The sequence below is a fragment of the Camelus bactrianus genome, chromosome 3, assembly GCF_048773025.1.
Source record: "Camelus bactrianus isolate YW-2024 breed Bactrian camel chromosome 3, ASM4877302v1, whole genome shotgun sequence".
NCBI lineage: Eukaryota > Metazoa > Chordata > Mammalia > Artiodactyla > Camelidae > Camelus > Camelus bactrianus.
The window spans coordinates 14,192,960-14,210,991 of NC_133541.1; the positions used below are offsets into that span (position 1 = coordinate 14,192,960).

Genomic DNA, 18,032 nt, shown 5'->3' on the forward strand with positions numbered 1-18,032 from the left:
AGTGGGGCTTTAAAACTGAGATTATCATGGCTAAACAATTTTAAAAGCAGGATAAAGATATGAATCCGTTTAGCCAGAGTCTAACCTCTGTTTTTGCCAGAGGGCTTGTGACAAAGTGCATGGCGAGGAAACAGCAGGTCCCCAGATAAAGGTGACTTTCTTGCTGCTTTGCATAAAGATATTCTGCCTGTGATTTTGTCCCCATTTACTCAGCTAAGACTCGGATCTCCGGCTGCCCTGTGTGCTCCCTCTCCTTCTGGTCCATAATTGGGGTGGAGGTGAAGGCGCTGGCTTCACTTCCTTGATCTGTAGCTTCCAGGAGACAGCCTGGCAGTGAAATCAAAGGATTCAAGTAAGGATTGTCTCATACAGGAAACAGATTTGGGGAGTTCTCAAGGCTTGTGTAAGTAATTGTAAAGGTATCACAGAGATGCCCAGACGTTGAGATTTTATAAACAAGCCAAATAGGAAAGAAAGTTGTAAATGGGAGATTAAAAAAGATGGCTAATTAAAAAAATCATTCCCCAGCCAAAGTCATTAAAAGTGAGAATTAAACAGCTACTATCAACATTAGTTTATAAAAGAAATGACAGCTTAATTTAATACAAAAGATAAGACTTTATAGATTATAGAAGGAGGTTTCTTCCAGGGGAAGATGTGTTTTTTGTGTTACATCTGTGTGTATGTGTATTACATATTTCAGGGCAGCATGGTTACTAACGCTCTGTCAGACTGTCATTAAAATCAGAAAACTTAAATGCTGGTGCTGGTCATACCTTTTCTTTAGGTTTTCTCATTCTTGAAATATACTGTTTGTTTAAAGCATGCATACAAGTTTATGTATTGAAATATATTTGTAAAAATCCAAGATGTTTCCAATTTGTAATATTTCCTTGGAATACTCATACTTAGGTCTCTTGAAATGAATTGAGTCTCTTAGTTCTCCATGTGAAGCAAAAGAAACAAAAAAAAGGTTATCTGTAATGTTGTGATTTGTACATAAGTTTTTTAAGGAGGGCATTTGCATTATAAATTTTTTCATTTATAAATACATAAGGGAAGCAAAGGTTTGTGTCCTGTCCTTCACTGGTTTGCTCTTAAAAAGACTAATAAATGTGTGTCTGTGGACTGGCTTTTGGGGATGGGGTGGGAACTTTGCCCCGAATTCTGAGACTCTCTGGCATGATTTGGAGAACACCTCCACTATGCGATTTCTTTGAAATTAGGATTCAGGACCCATTTTCAGGGCCAAAGCATCCCTGAACATGGCACTCTTACCTGTGGGAATGCACACTCTCAAAAAGGAAATTCACAGATTTACATCAGCTTAGAGCCAAATGGACCTAAAATCACATAGCTTAATTTCCCCATATTACAAAGTCACTAATTCACCTAAAAGAGGCTAAAGACAAGCAGAAATTCACCAAAATGCTCTCTGGAGAGGCGGGCCCTACCCCATACGCACCACCCCGCCTGACACTGCAGCCTTGAACACCGCCCACCTCCAGATGGTGGGTGCCTGGGCTGGGGTCTTCTGACACTTACTCTCATCCCTCACCCCCACCCCCTGAGGTATATATCCTTTACCTACTAGTACCTGTGAGCTGAAGAAAAGCCAACATCAGAGGCCCTTCTTGGCAGCCTTTGCTTGCTGGGCTTGGATCTGTTATTTTATATTCCAAGCTTTCTCTTATCCATGCTTAATCTTCTTGTTCTTTCTTTAAAGCCATCATTTTACAAATATCCAATTGTTATTTTTTTTTTCAAACTTAGTTTTCCTTTCCCATGTATTGTTCCGGATGGTCTACAGTATCCTAGCGTCCAGTGGCCAGTGAACACCTGCACCATTGATGCGTTTTCCTATTCTGTGCAATTTTCAGAATCTGGGCACTGTGTACTCTTACATTTTTGTTGGCTGTGTATCTTCCTGTTCGCCTTGTCTTATGTTCCCAAGCTTTGAATTAGTTGTGTATTGCAACTATTTAACTCAATTTGTTGGTTTTGATGATATCTCAGTTAAGTAATTCCCGCTTCCTACCCTCCCCAAAAGAAATGTGCACGTCCTAATCCCTGGGACATATGAACGCTACTTTTTTTTTTTGGAAAAGTGGACTTTGCAGATCTAATTAGGTTAAGGGTCTTCCAATGGGAAGACCGTCTTGGATTATCTCACTGGGTTCTAAATCCAATGACAAGAGTCCTTGTAAAAGACACACAAGGGAGAGACACACGGAGAAGGTGATGTGAAGATGAAGGCAGAGACTGGAGGGTTACTGCCACACGCCGGGGAATGCAGGCAGCTCCCAGAGGCTGGAAGAGACAAGGAAAGGATTCTCCTCTAGAGCCTTCATGGGGCTCTGCCAACACCTTGATTTTGCACTTCTGGCCTCCAGGACTGGGAGAGAATGCCCTTCTGTTGTTTTAAGCCACCAAGTTTGTGGTTAAAGTAGTTACAGAAACGAATATAGTCCCCAATATTCTAAGCCTATGTTTGACACACTTCCTGTACAGTGCTAGTCATTCACTATTTCCACATTTAATGTAAATTTTCAACTGTCAGTGTTTTGCTATACCTTTTAGGTCATTGATCTCAGTCATTTGTGTATTCTAATCATACTTTGTATGTGTCAATTTATGAACTGTGTCTAGAATTGCAGGCTTCAGCTTCTCTCTCCCAGTCAACAGAAAATAAATTAGTTTATTTTCGAATCCATAAGTTTTGGAGCAAAAGCCTGGAACACTTATATGGAGTTGAATGGTTTGGCATCCTAAAAGGAAATATGCATCATGTAAACGTATTTGTGAGTAGTTACCCTGATTACACTCTTATAGCAGTTGGAGTGTGGTTTGGAGCTTGACTTCTTGGGCTGGAACCCAGCTTTCCCAAGCAATGGTGGGCAAGTTGTTAATCTTTTCTGGGCCTTGGTTTCCTCATCTGTGAAATGGGTATGACCACGGGTATAAAATGGGTACCAACTGGATTTTGGTGAGGATTAAATGAGGAAAATATGGGTAAAGTTCTTAGAACCCTGCCAGGGGCATGCTGAGAACCACAGGACTCTTAACTATTATTCATGCATTTACAACTTAAACTTCCAATTCGTTGAGAGCACGTCAAAAATGGGAAAAGACTGAGTTCTCAGAACCTTAAATTATTCCTTTGGGCTAAGAGCATCAAGAAAGTACTCCTAGGTCTATAACTCTGTGTGACCCCAAAAATAAAGATCTTCTTTTTAACTTTTCTTTCTTTCTTTTTTTAAGTGTTTTTTTTGGGGGGGGGGAGGTAATTAGGTTTGTTTGTTTGTTTGTTTGTTTGTTTATTTATTTATTTTTTGATGGAGGTAACTGGGGATTGAAACTGGGACCTTGTGCATGCCAAGCACACACTCTACCACTAAGCTATACCCTACCCCCAACCCTGAAAATAAGATTTTAAGCAGAATATACTTGTCTAGGGACAAACAAGGAATGATATAGTCATAAAACTCAGTATTATTGTGCTAAATGCTCAGTAGCTGTATTCGCCAGACAGTGTAATGACAAATGCCCTCCCTTGTTGAACCAGCCAGCCTGTTTCTTTTTTTTTAATTATTTTTTAAAAAATTTTTTAATTTTTTAAATTAAGCTTTTTATTTTGAGAAAATTGTAGGCTTACATGCAGCTGTAAGAAAAATACAAAGAAATCCCATGTACCCTTTACCCAGTTTCCCCCAATGGTAACTTCTTACAAAACCATAGCACAATAATGCAACCAGAATGTCGACACTGAGACAGTCAAGATGCAGAACGTCTCCATCACCTCAGGGTCCCTCAGGTGGCCCTTCTGTGGTCACGCCCACTTCCTGCCATCTCCCCACCCCTTCCTGGACCCCTGACAAACACTAATATGTTCTCTATTTTCATAATTTTTAAATTCAAGGAATGATATATAAATGGACTCGTGCCATATACAGCCTTTGAGGATGGGCTTTTTTCACTCAGTGCAATCAGAGAATCATCTACGGTGTTCATGTATCAGTAATTGTCCTTTTTATCGCTCAGCAGTACTCCAGGGCATGGACGTGCCATATCGTGTTCCATCATTCACCCACTGAAGGAGGTCTGGGTGGCTTCCAGCTGTCTGTGAGCGGAGCTGTGGGCAAGTGGGCTTCACAATGCTGTCAAACTAAAATTTTGGCTGTGCCTTTTCATTAGGGAGCCATTTCTCCAGAGAAGCCTCCAATCTTCTATGGGGTTGGAGGGTACTTTCTGGCTGCAGGAAAATACAGGCACTGAGCTCTGGGAAGTGTTTCTGGCATCCGGTTGTAGAAAATGGGCTGAGAATTCTACCATCATTGGGCCAACTCTCAGTTCATGTGCCCGCTTTCAGGTCTGTGCCTCACCTTGTTTCTGCGCTCATCAGTAACGATTAGGCTGGGGCCTCTTGGAGTTCTAGAGCGTCTTTCCAGTCAGGGCTGGGGGTCGGTGGTTTAGAGGTGGTTGCGTCGGATGAATGGTTGGTGAGGGGATCGGTGGGGGGTACGTTCATTCTACACAGGGACTTTCATCCCCCACCCCCCGGCACTGCCCCTCTGCCTTTGGGGATCTGCCACCTCCAAGTCTTCCAAAGAATTACAGTTTAAACCGTTTTCTTTTTCATTAAAGGGACCACTTGAAGAAGTATTGTTGTGAATTGTGGAACTGTGATGCTTGATCTGGGTTGACAGAATCAGCAGGAGCTGTGGGTCAGAATCTACATGACTCAGGATGCTGGCTGTTAACAAGCAAACACTGAAAGCCGTATTAAGAACACTAAGCGGTTACCAACTTGAAAGTCAGTTTGTACTCTTTGGAACATTAGAATGCATTCTTCCACACACATCAATGGGGTGTAAAAATAATTCTAATTTGGCACCAAATAGACTTCGCTCTGTTACTCTGCCCTAGGGCCAGTAGGGGGAGTATGTGCTTCCCTTTTCTTGATGCCAAGGACGCAAGCGGAGAGAACAAAATTGTTTACTGGAATGGACTTTAAACATCAGAATATCTTAGGTTAAGTAACTGGTTTTGATTGGATGTACTTAACAGTCAGAGAAATGTGTACCTTCTGAATAAAGAGGCGGTAAAGGCAGAGTGCCAGTGCCAGGGGAAGCAGCACTGGTTACTCAGTGAATACTCTCGAGCACATGCCATCCATCCCATGACGGCACTTACTTATCCACACTTTCCGTCCCTCTCCATGTAGCGGACGTCTGAGTCTCTTTACTGGACTCTAAATCTCATTTTAAACAAATGATGCCAATGCCTTCTAATGCAAGTGAGATAAAGCCTACTTTTTTTTTTTATCATGAATATTGCAGGTCAAATGAATGAATGGAAACGATCAATGACTCTAATAACTTAATCTATTGCTTAATATACATCACACCCAGGGCTAAGCATTTTATAGATATTTGTTTACTTATTCTGACAACCACCATATACGATTTTGTATCAGTCAATTTAGATTAAGTTATCCTGCAATAAAAAGTAGCCCCTAGATCTCAGAGGACTATGACAGCACATATTTATGTTTTATTCACATGACGTGTCCATCGTGGGGCTGTATCCCCGGGACCCAGAAGGCAGAGCAGCCTCTGCGTGGACGTTTTAGTCTCAGGTGACGGGACAGGAGAGGTGGCAAACCATAAGCTGGTTCTTAAAACTTCTGTTCACAGTCACTTCTCCCCTCCATTCAATGGCCAAAGTAAGTCCCACGGCCCCTCCTGACCTCCCTGTGTCAGGGAGGTTTTATTCTATTTCCTGGAGACACACCTCAAATCATGTGGCCAAGTCTGATATCAGCCAGGGGGGAAGTACCATCTTGCATCCAGAAAAGCAGCAAATATTTTGAGTAAAACAACCCATCGCAGACAAAATGAAACCAGCAAAACCAAACCAAAACATAACGTCAAGGACTTAATAAAGCAGAAATGTTAGAATCAAACCTTGTATGCCACTTTTTTTAAAACAGAGAAAGAACTAATTTTCACCTGCATGTTATTATTTCAGGAGGTAGTTGGGAAAGGGAAAAAAAAAAGTGAAGATATTATCTTTAAGGACTAACACCAAGAGATTTCCTTACAAAAGGGCCCATCTGATGTTATTTCTACAAATTAAATTCAGGTTCTAAAAATCTAGATTTCAGACAGCTTAGGTGGTCTCAAAGGGGATCCTGTTTCACTTTGGGGAATTCTGTAATGTTTCACATTCATCACGTAACTCTGAAACTTGCCAAATGTGCGACATAGCTGAGGCAGCGTTATCGTTTTAAGAGGAAATAATTTCACATCACCAGAAGCATATTGTAAACTCTTAGGTACCTAGCCAGTCTTTGCATTTTATTTCCTTTCTCCTGTTGCATAAAGTCTTTTCTGTCAAGCAAATACTTATCAAGACACATAAGTACATACCCCCCATGCTAGAAATTTTTTTCTAGTTCATTAGAATGTTCATTAAAAAGTCACCCCTTCTCTGGGTCTAGCGTTTATCACAGTACGGCAAGTAGCCAACCAGGTGCCAGTGTTTTCTTGTACAAGCCTGCCACCTTGTGGTCACTTGGAAAACCAGACTTGGCAAAACAAGTGCTCTGCAGTACTTTTCCTTCAATAAGTATTTTTTGACCTCCCAGTGTGTACCAAGCGGTGTCCTAGGTACTCAACTTATGACCGTTAATGAAATGGACAAGAATCTCTGCCCTCCTGGTGCTTACGTTTTAAAGGATAAAGACTTGCGTATGTAAGTTAAAATTTGGAAATGTGACCCCCTTTTATAACCTGTTAACCTAATATCCTATGGGCATGTGTGCCGTCTTCTCGATCACTTCTCCTGCTTTATGTGAGCTGCTTTAGGTCAGCTCTTCCCTGTCTTATTCTGTGGATCCAATACCTCTTTCCCTGTCAAAGACTCAAGGACCCTGCACCTGTAATTACCCCCCTCTCCCCTATATTCTCAATCTTCCTCCCTCTCGCACATACACATGCTCCAATAGCTGACATCAAAACAAAACAAAACAAAAAACCAAAAAAGCCCTTTCCTTAATCCCAAATGCTCTCTAGCTAATGCTGCATTTCTCTGCTTTCCATCGCAATAAAATTTTCCAAAGTTTTTAATCCCTTGTGTCCACAAGAACCTCGTCCACCTTGTTCATTGCTGAATTCTACTCCTCAGAACAGTTCCTGGCATTTAATAGGTGCTTGATAAATGTTTAGTTTGCACATGAATTCCTTTTGCAAGAATGGTGACTCCCATCAGTCTTTGGTTTCTGGGTAAACTGGTATTTGGAAAACAGAAGTAAACAAGGCATTAAATCGATGAGAATCACGCTTAGCCCTTGGGAAGATGCCTGAACCTCATGGCTTCCCAATTTGTAAAATGAGGAACTGGACTACATTGGAGATGACAATTACCTATCAGTCTTGGGGTGAGATCTAATTAGTAGTGGCATCTTGGGTACAGTATTACAAAGAATGTTCTGGCTAGGAGAAGCCTGCTGTCATTGACTGATATGGATTGATCAGTGACAGCCACTGGTTGTGGCTGTGTACACTTGAGTCACGTGGTTTCCCTCCGCTCTGAAAGTAAAGTGATTTAAAAAGACAGAGTCTCAAAACCTTGTTGTTTCAACTGCATTTTAGATTTGAACAAAACTTAAACCTTTGAGCAGTTCTCAACATTTAATGATAGAGTAAGAATTAGACTCAACATTACAAACGATGATCTCCAGGAATAAATCTAAGATGAGTGGAAACAGATCTAACACCTACATATTTAGCCAGAGTTCATCTGATGTCTTATAGCATCAAGGAAAGGCCTTTTACTGTATATTAAAAATGTTCCTTTCAGAAAAATGTCCTGCACTGTCTGCTGTTTATTATGCCTAGTATTTTATTTCCCTGTAAGATGTGTTATCTTCTCTTCTCTTAAGTTGGCTGGATTCATTTGCTTTCTTTGCTCCATCTTGCTTCTTTATGAGGAGGTAATTCCAGGCCAGACTGACAAATATTTCAAGCTATATTTCAATTACAGGGACAATACATGTGAAATTAATGAGATTAAGACACAATACACCTCAGAAGGGAGGGTAAGCCCTTTTAAATGGAAATCGGGATTAAATGGAAATTTTCATCACTTTACAGTTCAGTTAGTTATAAATGTTTTGAGTGGATTAAAAAGCCATCTGAATGGATATGAAGACTTAAAAGAATGTGTGGAGTTATCTTAGTGAAAAGAAAAGACAGTGACTGGAGATCTTAGCAGGAAGAAATTCTTAATGACCTAGATCAGGTTGGGTAAATTGTAGCCCTTGGGTCAAAGCTGACTGCCAACATGTTTTTGTAAATAAAGTTTATTGGAACACGGCCCTATCCATTTGTTTTTATGTTGTACGTGGTTGCTTTCCTGTGACAATGGCAGAGTCCCCAGTGGCAGACAGAAATCTCGTGGCTTGCAAAACCTAAAATATTTAGTATTTGGCTCTTTCTAGAGTATGAGTTTCTCCATTAGATTTTATATTTTTGAAGGGAAGGATTCTAAGTTTAACCTTGGTTTTTAATTTCTCTTAAAAAAATATCAATCCCTTTAAGATGATCAGTTAACAACAACTTTAAGAAACATAGTATAAAACATAAATTGATGCAGTGGGTGGCATTTTCTATCAGTAGTTACCTGTGTCCTTTAAGCCAACTCTGTTTTTCTTTGCTCTCAGAGAAAGTTCTGTACCTTCTGCTTCCCCATCCTCAGCTGGGCTCTGCAGGGTGTCCCACCAAGAAGGGCGCTCTGCACAGCAGGACATCAGGGCCATGACCTTCCAGCCTGGATGCTTCCCAGGAGCCACTTAAGGCATCTTTGAGTCCATCCAGTTGGTTGGTTGGTTGGTTGGTAACAACTGCCCTCAAGAGTCTTCCTTCCTGGTCCAGGCTGCCTCTTCCAGCCTCTGGAGCAATTTCCAGGCCCTTGGGAAGATTTTAAGCAGCTGCCAACAAGATGTAAGGTGTCTGTCGCTTGCCAGACTCCCAGGGCACCCCTTCAGGAAGAAATGGGGGTGCCCTCTATTTCAGCCAAAATATAAGCCAAGGTCTTAAGTTTAAAAGAAAACCTTAAAATACAAATATTTCTTATTATTTTTCTGCTAACACAATACTCAAGTCAATTCTTGTGCTGCAGTGTTTGCTTAAAGTTCACATCAAAATGCCTGGCTTTTAGTAAGAAGCAGCTAAGCGAGAGGGGAGGATAATTCCCTGATGGCCACCCTGAAGTCTCCTAGGAGCCTGGAGTCCCAGGTTGAAAACTTCTGCCTGAGACTGAAGTGCAGAGGTGGCATCACCGCCTGGGGTGAGGGTGGACACATATTCTGAACAGACCTCGCTCCCTTAATGGACAGTGTGCACAGTCCAGGGAGAGGGTTCCTGCTTCCTTCCTGCACCCTCCATCCACTCGGAGAATCTTCCTGTGTGCTCCAGCACAAAGATGCTGGTCTGGACCACATTATTTTTACTCTTTTCATACAGATACTTCAGCAGAATTATACTAAGATGGTTTCTGCAGTTTGCAGGTTGATATAATAAATTACCTCATGAGAGAATTTCCTTATCTCCAGTAAAAATCATTATCGAAAAATTATTTTTAAGAAAAACAGTATCTTTTACATAAAGGGATATAGAGATATGTTCTCCTTAAAGTTGATTGCTGGGAAGAGTTGCCCCTTCTGACGCACCTGAAATGTTTTCTGTTATGAGAAATATCAATACACCATAATATTTCGATTTTTTTTCCTCTTGGCTGCCAGGAAGCTTAGAGTTAAATTCTTTGTGCAAACAGAGTGTCATACTTCAGGTTTTCCGTCAGAACTATCTGTGCCCTCCTGTCTTCCCTGATTCGGTCCTTAACTCTAATTTTTTTATTCCTTCCTTAATGGTCCTGTTGGTGGTGCTATAAAACCAGCTTCTTTAAGACACATTTTCTGAATGTGTTTTCTGAATTGGCTGAAGGCCTTAAATCCATTTTCTTATATAATTTTCAGAACAACTCAGTGAAGCTGGTAATTTTCCCATTTTCTAGATGAAACCACTAAGGTTAAAAGGCAGGGAGGATTGTGTTCAAACTCATAATTCTAGAAAGCGGAGGCAAAGTTAGGATTTGAAACCATTACCGTCTAAAAACTGAGCTTGTCAGCTCAGCCCCTGAGATGGACAGTTTCCCCAAGTCATACTGCGGTGGAGTTCAACAGATGTAAAGATGGGATCAATTTTTCCATGGACGAAATGATCACAAGGATGAACAGTGAGAAGACTTTAATCTACAGAGTTGATAGTAACTTTTTCATAGGAGACTGAGACTGTTACACCAGATTAAATCCAAGCAGTGAACCAACACTGGAAAGACAGCATCTAATCCTGTTGGTAATTGAATATATGCAACTTAAAACGTTGATGGATGGATCTCATTTCTAGAAACTGAAACTGAGGAAATATTTTAAAAGATGAGAACTATGTGTTTGAAGCTGTCATCGCAGGATTATCAGGAGTAAAAGCCAGAAAGGAGACAATAATTGTCTTCAATAGAAGATAAAATGCTTAAGTGACTTTGATTTAGCAGCAATGACGCTCTAGATGCCCACTCAAATACACCGAGGAAGACATAAAACACAATGTTTCACAGAAATCAGAACTTTGTGTTGATTATGGGTTCATTAACCAAAAAGTAAGTTAATATCTGATGGAGTAGCAGGGACTAACTTTAGGCTAAAATCTTCTTGTTTCTGCAATCATCTCAAAAGCTTGGGATGCGGGCTGGGGTGGTCTCTTGCATTAGAAGTGGGTTGGATTAGGACCAAAAGGGAAGTGCCAGGGCTTCGACACATTCTTCATCCAAACTGAGCCACTAATTTAAAGGTGAAGAAGCAAAAAGATGCAAGAAGCAGAAGCGTAGTGTTAAAATACCGGGTGCTCGAGAGGCAGTTTCCACATAGGGACTGCCTAGCCCAGAGCCGGTTTCTGGAGCAATGTACCAAATGATATATATTCTTTTAAAAAAAATATTATATTTTTTTATTTACTATTATATCATTTTATTTTACTTTATCTTGGTGGGGGGAGGTAATTAGGTTTATTTATTTTTAGAGGAGGTACTGGGGATTGAACCCAGGACCTCAAGCAGGGTAAGCATTGCTCTACCACTGGAGCTATACCCTCCCCTCCAAATGATATATTCTGATTCCCAAAGTAATGAGTGGTTATTGCAAAAACATTCATTCAACATAGAACTTCAGAACATGGTATTAGAAAGCTGAGCAACCCTCCACCCACCTCTGAAATGACACCGATTCCCAGTGAGAGCTACTATTAGCAGTTTGGGCTGCAGTCCTGCAGATATTTCCCATGTATTTATTTATAATGTAACATAAGGACAATCATACTCTCTATATTGTTCAGCAGCTTACTTTAGGCACCTTAGAAGCTGTTTTTGACATCTTTCCTTTTGTTTGACTTTGATCAGATGAATATTTTAATCACTACAATGAAACTGCTTTTCTTTTTTGTTTCCTGTCCTCCAGGAATGCTGATGTTTTAAGACAGGAACCACGATTTTCTAGTTGTGTTCAATACCCTGGTCCACCACTGTGATGGTCTGCCTCATTGTCACAGATGGTTCCCCTTAAAACTACTGACACCATAGCTGGTTTTTTTTGTTTTTTTTTTTTGAGGGGGGGGTGTTTCTTTGTTTTTGGATATCCTCAACTATTTATGCCAGTTTTTTCCTTAATATATTTTAAGCCTGGCTCTCTCATTTCTGACTATACTTTTTTATGTTTGGGGAGAAGTCATTCTTTCTGACACTGAATTGGACTTATCTGAGTAGGGGATTCCTGGTCTTGAGAAGCAAGAGGATCACAGCATCTGACCGAGAGACTTAGGGAGTCTGTCCAAAGGGCGGAGTTAGGTTGCTGTTGGAATTTGACAGTATTTGCACTTGGAGAAGTCGGCAAAGCTGCATCCCTTAATTTACAGCCCAAATGCACATCCTCAGCGGTCTCTTTGGCAACTAGCTTTTGCACTCACCAGTTTGTTTTGGCCACCATTCCTTGCACTGCAGTTAAAGTAAAAATATTTTCATGACCAGTAGGGTCTGATCAGAGAGCAGGAGCTGGTGGTAACAAGGAGCGGGGCTGGACTTAAGGTTCACACTATTTAACGCTGGAACCTCGGTAGTCTCGTTTACCCAAAAGGGAAGCCACGTGAAAAACTGCTCTACAACATTCTTTATGCCATTGTAAAGTAACTTGTTATTTGAAGGGTTTAACCGGTGATTATGGGGGAAGGGTAGCCAAGGAATTAAGGACTATTTTCCCAAGACTAAAGTCCCTCTGTTCTAATCCCCTGCCCTGTGTCTGTAGAAACAGGCAGGCACTGCCTGAAAAAAGCCCTCAATGGTTAGTGAGGCAAATGTCCCTGGATCACCGGTTTTATGTATTTTCTTCATAGAAAATGTGATGAGTTGAAAAATTGCTTTGAGATTGAAAGGATTGATGGGGGTGGGATTGTGGGCGGGATTCTGGACTATGAAAGGGAGAAGGCAGTTGGGAATGAGAACTGTTTAGGTAGGGTATAATGTTGTGTTTTATCCATTTTTTATCGTGGGCAAAAATGTTCCCAGTGTGGTGCTCAGGCCAGGTTGCTCCTTCCACTTCAAATCCAAGGTTTCATGGTAAATACACAATTCCTTAGGCTTCCCAGCTATCCTGTTACAGGACATACCCAGGAGGGTGAACTAGGGGACCTGCCGTTAAGCTGTTTTTTTCCAGTCACCCAGCGTGGAGTGACAGAGTGGAATTCAGAATCCCTGATGGGAACCTTGGCCATTGCTCTGCAAGGGGGCGCCTAAATTTGTGTTCTAGTCCAGCTAGATGGCAAGAAGGGCTCAGGGTGCAACTCAGTCCCTGCTAAAAGGAAAATCACTGTGAAATCTTTGCACCTCCAGACCTGCTACTTGCTGCAGACACCGTGTACCATGGCAAGAAGCAGTCCCCCATGCAGCGTGTGCTCTTCCCAAAAAAAAAGAATCAGGTCTTTTCCAGCCTCATGCTCTTTCAAACCACGGGATTCTCAACCTCCTCATATTGACATGTTGGGATGGATAATTGCCCATTGTGGGGCTGTTCTGCATGTAGGATGTTTAACAGCAAACCTGATCTTTACCCATGAGATGCCAGAGCACTTATCCGCCTTATACTCCCTTCCCCCAAAGCCTCCAGATACTCCCACAGTCCTCTGGGGAGCAGAAGAGCCCCTGCTTGAGACCGACTGATTGAAACAAAGGAAGCCCTTTCACTGGGCTATGTGAAGGGTGAGGTTGTAATAATGGTGCTGGGGGCAGGGGATAGAAAGGGAGAAGGATGCGATACATATACAGATTTCAATATTTTCCTTGGATTAAAAATGATTAATATTCTTAAGAAAGAAAAGCTGTCTACTTTTCTACGTAATATTGGCTGTTTGGTCTTTCGCTTGATTTGTAGAAGAGATCTTGTGATCAAATTACAGCAGTTCAGTCCTCCACCCAATACTTAGCCGTCGAGCTGAACTGATCAAATTCCCTACATGGGTGTCTGAGGGCTCGCGTTAATTCAGTGGCCTTGAACGGGAGCCAGTCAAAAAGATGTCAAGCAGAGGTGGCTGGAGTGACACGGGGTGACACTACTGTCACTGTGCTTTTTGCTTCATTCATGTTGGTCTACATGTTTTACTTGGGACCTGAATTCCCTTTTTACTGTTTAGGAGGAAAGGATGGGGAACTGAGGAAGATGCTAAACCTTGGTGGGTGATATGAGAGGTACCAAGAGGGGAGTTATGGGTGAGGTTTGGAGGTGAGATGAGATGAGGTCGATGTAATCATCTATTGTACGCGTCTCAACTGACCATAGATACGATTTGAAAAGCTAAGCACATGTTGAAGTTGTCATAAACCTACTAATTTAGGTGCCAATGAGTCCATGACATTGCAAGCAATTCTATGGCAAATCCTTTAGCAAAAATCAGTCATCACTGAATCATTTATCTTTTTGATGAATATTTTCATAATGCAGGTTATGCTTCACTGAAGCAAAATGTGTAGGCAATTGAAGATGACAGTGGAATTCATTTTACAACCCAGGAAGTCTAGCTTTGTTTATTAAAGAATTATTCATTCCTTTTGGAGAGTAAAGCCATTTTTATTTTCATGACTGTAATGTTGAAAGGTAATTAAATTTGTCATAAATTGCACCTTTAACATAGACTCCCAAGTTCATTAGTCTGTAATCTAAACAGCTAGTGACATCCACAATAGTTAATATTAAAAATTTTCTAAACTCCAGAGCTTTAAATGCTTATTCATTAATTCCCTAAGTATGTGTTGAAAAAAAAAAAAAACTTTCAAGAGCATGCAAATTAAAAATGAAGATGTTAGATGAACAATTAAAAATGAGACTAAAAACATCACCAAATTGGATTTTACATAGTAATGTGTTGAGATATAATATTTTGGGTACCATTTGATGTATAACTATAAATTCTGGAAAAGCTTCCATTCTTAGGATTAATAGCACTATGAGCCAGTTACATCATTATGTCATTAAAGAATTCTTTTAAAAAATCTTTTAAATGAACAACTAAATCTGATGGAAGACAAAACTGAGGAGACCTGCAGTCTCATTGGTGTAAGCTTTTGCCTCCCATTTCTGTGGCAACCTGTGATCCGTATTCCAATCACACCTTTAAAAGGCTTGCTTTCTCCATCATGAAAATTTAGCTGGAAGCACTGAAAGTACCAAATTATAATTTTTATGTTTTTTTTCAAAAATCAGAAAAAGAGAAGATAGAACTGAGATAACATCCAGAGATTTATCATGGAACCACAATAGGAACATATGTTTACGAATTTTAAGATAAGTTTACATGCCTGGAAGATCACAGGGACAAAAACTGAATGCTAAATGAGACAGCTACACAGATATTCCATAACAAGTACACTCAATAAATGCTTTGAGCATAAAATTGCTAATGCTTATTCAATTTAATAAGTTAAAGACTTAGACACTTGCTCACAACAATTAAACAAAAATTTAGAGCCCAATAGTTTTCAACCTGGAGTGATTTTTGCCTCCCAGGGCACATTTGGCAATGTCTGGAGACATTTTGGTTGTCACAACTGGTGATGGTGGTGATGGTCGTATGTGTTACTGGTAACTAGTGGACGGATGGAGGCCAATAATGATGCTGAACAGACTACAGTCCACTGGGCAGGTCCATCCCCCCGACAACAGAAAATTATCTGCCCCAAACAGGAGGGTGAGAACTACATCTAGCTTCATGGAGGGTGTGCTGGAATGAGGGTCAATTAATACTGACCATATTAAATTGTTGAATATTTATGTTCAAATAAATTAAAAGCTTTAGAGGTAACCCTAGTTGTAATTTGCTTCCCTGTTCTTATGCCATGTTTCTCTTATACCATATTCTTTGTTCTTTCATTTCAATGGCAGAAAGACAAAAGAAGAAATGAAAAAGACAGCAAAATTCCTCTGCCCCTGGCTTTAACATGTGAACATTTCCAGCCTGCATTGCCTTTGTCTAATTTAGTGTGGTTCATATAAACTGTCAACACCTGTGCAGTCCAGGAGTCTGTTCCGCTGCAAAACCTCTAGCGTAGTATGGGGTCTTCACGGCCACCCAGATTCATTTAAAATAGTAATTAAATTCTGGTAAGTTTTTTCCTATTAATTGAAAATGGACTTACCTTTCCCCAGCTGAATGCAGATGCAATTGCCTTTGGAGTCTGCCTCTCTAAATATGGTTACATTTTGTCACCCTGATTTTGGATAATATTCCTGCTCTCAAATCCACGCCCAGGTCAGGAGGGCAGAACCATCCTGGAGAACCAGCAGCTCCATCCTTTTTTTTTTTTTTTCTTTGCTGAGATGTAGGCGACCATGAAAGTAATCCAGACACAGCCAGAGGGCGCCCAAATGCCGCAAATGAGAGTTCCAAAGGTTCAGATGGGTTTTGCGGGAAGGTAAAATTGGCTTTTGTTTAGTGAGAGTTACCGTTGTAAGCGATGTCATATTACGTTATTATTATCTTTGCATTTGCTTGCCAACGGATAAGCAAGGTGAGCATATCTGCCCACCCGGGTGGTTATTTCTTATCTCGGTATTAAACAAAGTCCCAGGCCCCCGGGACACCCTGACACACCGCAGTTGGCCACGGTTTTGATCTGTGCGTCTCTGAGCGGCACTGTGCGGGTTGCCTCGGCTAACTCAGTCTTCCTGAGAGCTGGCTGCCATCAAAAACCGACGGTTCCTTTCCCAGGGCTCTTGTCTTCACTCCCTCCTCTCCCAAGTCCCGAGAGCACCCTCGCAGGGGCAACGCCGCTCGCCTGGACAGCTGGAACTTAGCGCCGCGCTCGCCCAAAGCCGCAGCTTTCGCGGCTCAGCCCAGCGAGTGCGGGAGCCGCCAGCCCAGCGCGCTTGGTCCCCCCGGGGGCGCCGCCCAGACGCGTCTACCGTTGGAGGCCACCCTCAAACCCGCGGGCATCTGTCCTGACGGGTTGAGGGGAGCTAGCAGGTCACCCCCAACCTCACTGCCTGCCCGGGTATCGGAATCTCAGCCAGACGTCTCGAGCGGCCGGACTGGGATGCTGAGACAGGTAGCAGGTGGCAGGGGGCGTCATTCATCACCTCCAGGCAGCCCTCTGAGTGTGAGCGAGAGCCCGAGCACTTCTTTTCCAACCGTTCCAGAGAGGGAGAAAGGGAGAGAGAGAGGCAGAAAGAGAGAGAGAAAGTGCCTGTGGACAGCCCCGCCGCGCGGCGGGGGAGGGGAGACGACGAGGGCTGGGGGCAAGCTGCTGGAGAGGAATGGAGGAGAGGTGGGGAGGGTGTGGGAAACAGGCATTCAAGGCTGATGTAGAGAGGCAGGAGGGGCACAGGGATGAAGGGAAGGGGAGAGCGAAAGGAGAGGACAATCCCTTTGGAGAAGGGGGTGGGGGGGACCCGGGATGGAGGGAAGGAGATGTAAGGAGAGAGAAGGGCTGGAGGGGATTGAACGGAGGCGGGCGGGGCACCAGGACTGCGGGGAGTTGAGGGGAGGCGGGCGGGGCACCGGGATGGAGGGGAGGGGAGGGGAGGGGAGGGGAGGGGAGGGGAGGGAGGCGGGCGGGGTGAGCGAGAGGAGGGAGGCTGGGCGGACGGACGCGCCGGGGGAGGGCGCTGGGCAGGAAGGGGAGGGGGAGCGCGAGCGCGAGAAATGCAGAGGCTGCAGCGGCGGCGGCGGCGGCAGTAGCGGCAGCGGCGGCGGCGGCGGCGGCAGCGCTCCAACTCGCTCCTCGCTCCGGGCTCCGCCGTCGAGCCGGAGAGAGATCTTCTGCCAGCGGCCAGGCACCCGACCGGACGACACCAGCGACCCGGGCCCCTCGGCGGCACCGCGTTCACCCAGGGGCGGCACAGGCACCCAGAGCCGGTAAGCAGGCGCGCCCTGTCGCCCCGCTGCCGCGGCGGACCTGGGGTGCCGGCATCCCCGGGGCCTCCGTTCCCCTCCTGCACCCGCCCCACCCCCGAGGCCCTTTGTTCTCTCCCCTAGCTGCAGCCGGGGCTGAGGGGGAAATGGTGCAGGGCCCAATTAGACGGCGCCGGACACGGGATCCCCTCAGTGACTGCTCCGTCGCGCTACGGGGATCTTGGGTGGTGGGGGCCCCGGAGGTGGGTGGATTCCGCCACTCACGGGGTGGGGAGGATGGAGGGTTGGTGAGCCTGATAAATGGAGTTGAGGGGGTGAGTAGTGGGAGGGAAGCTTCTAGTTAAGGAGGAAATTGCCGCCTGTGAAACCCTTTAATCCATTGAGACCCGAAGAGACGGTTTTTTGAGGCTTAAGAGTTATCTGTCATCGGCACCATTCACAGCCGGGAAGAAAGCGCTTGGTGCGAGGGGCGCAGCAGCAAAAGATGGAGGGTGGGGGTGGGGTGTGGCGGGAGTTAGGGGGAGC

At 43.4% G+C, this 18,032-nt stretch overlaps 1 protein-coding gene across 1 annotated transcript in view; it reads left to right on the forward strand.

Moving 5' to 3' along the window:
• The first annotated feature begins 17,281 nt into the window (after nt 1-17,281).
• The window catches only part of BASP1 (brain abundant membrane attached signal protein 1), a 52,537-nt gene continuing 51,786 nt past the window's right edge, over nt 17,282-18,032 (forward strand). The window contains exon 1 of the mRNA XM_010957272.2: nt 17,282-17,510. The gene's annotated coding sequence lies outside the window, so the exon portion shown is untranslated. The remainder of the gene's footprint in view (nt 17,511-18,032) is intronic.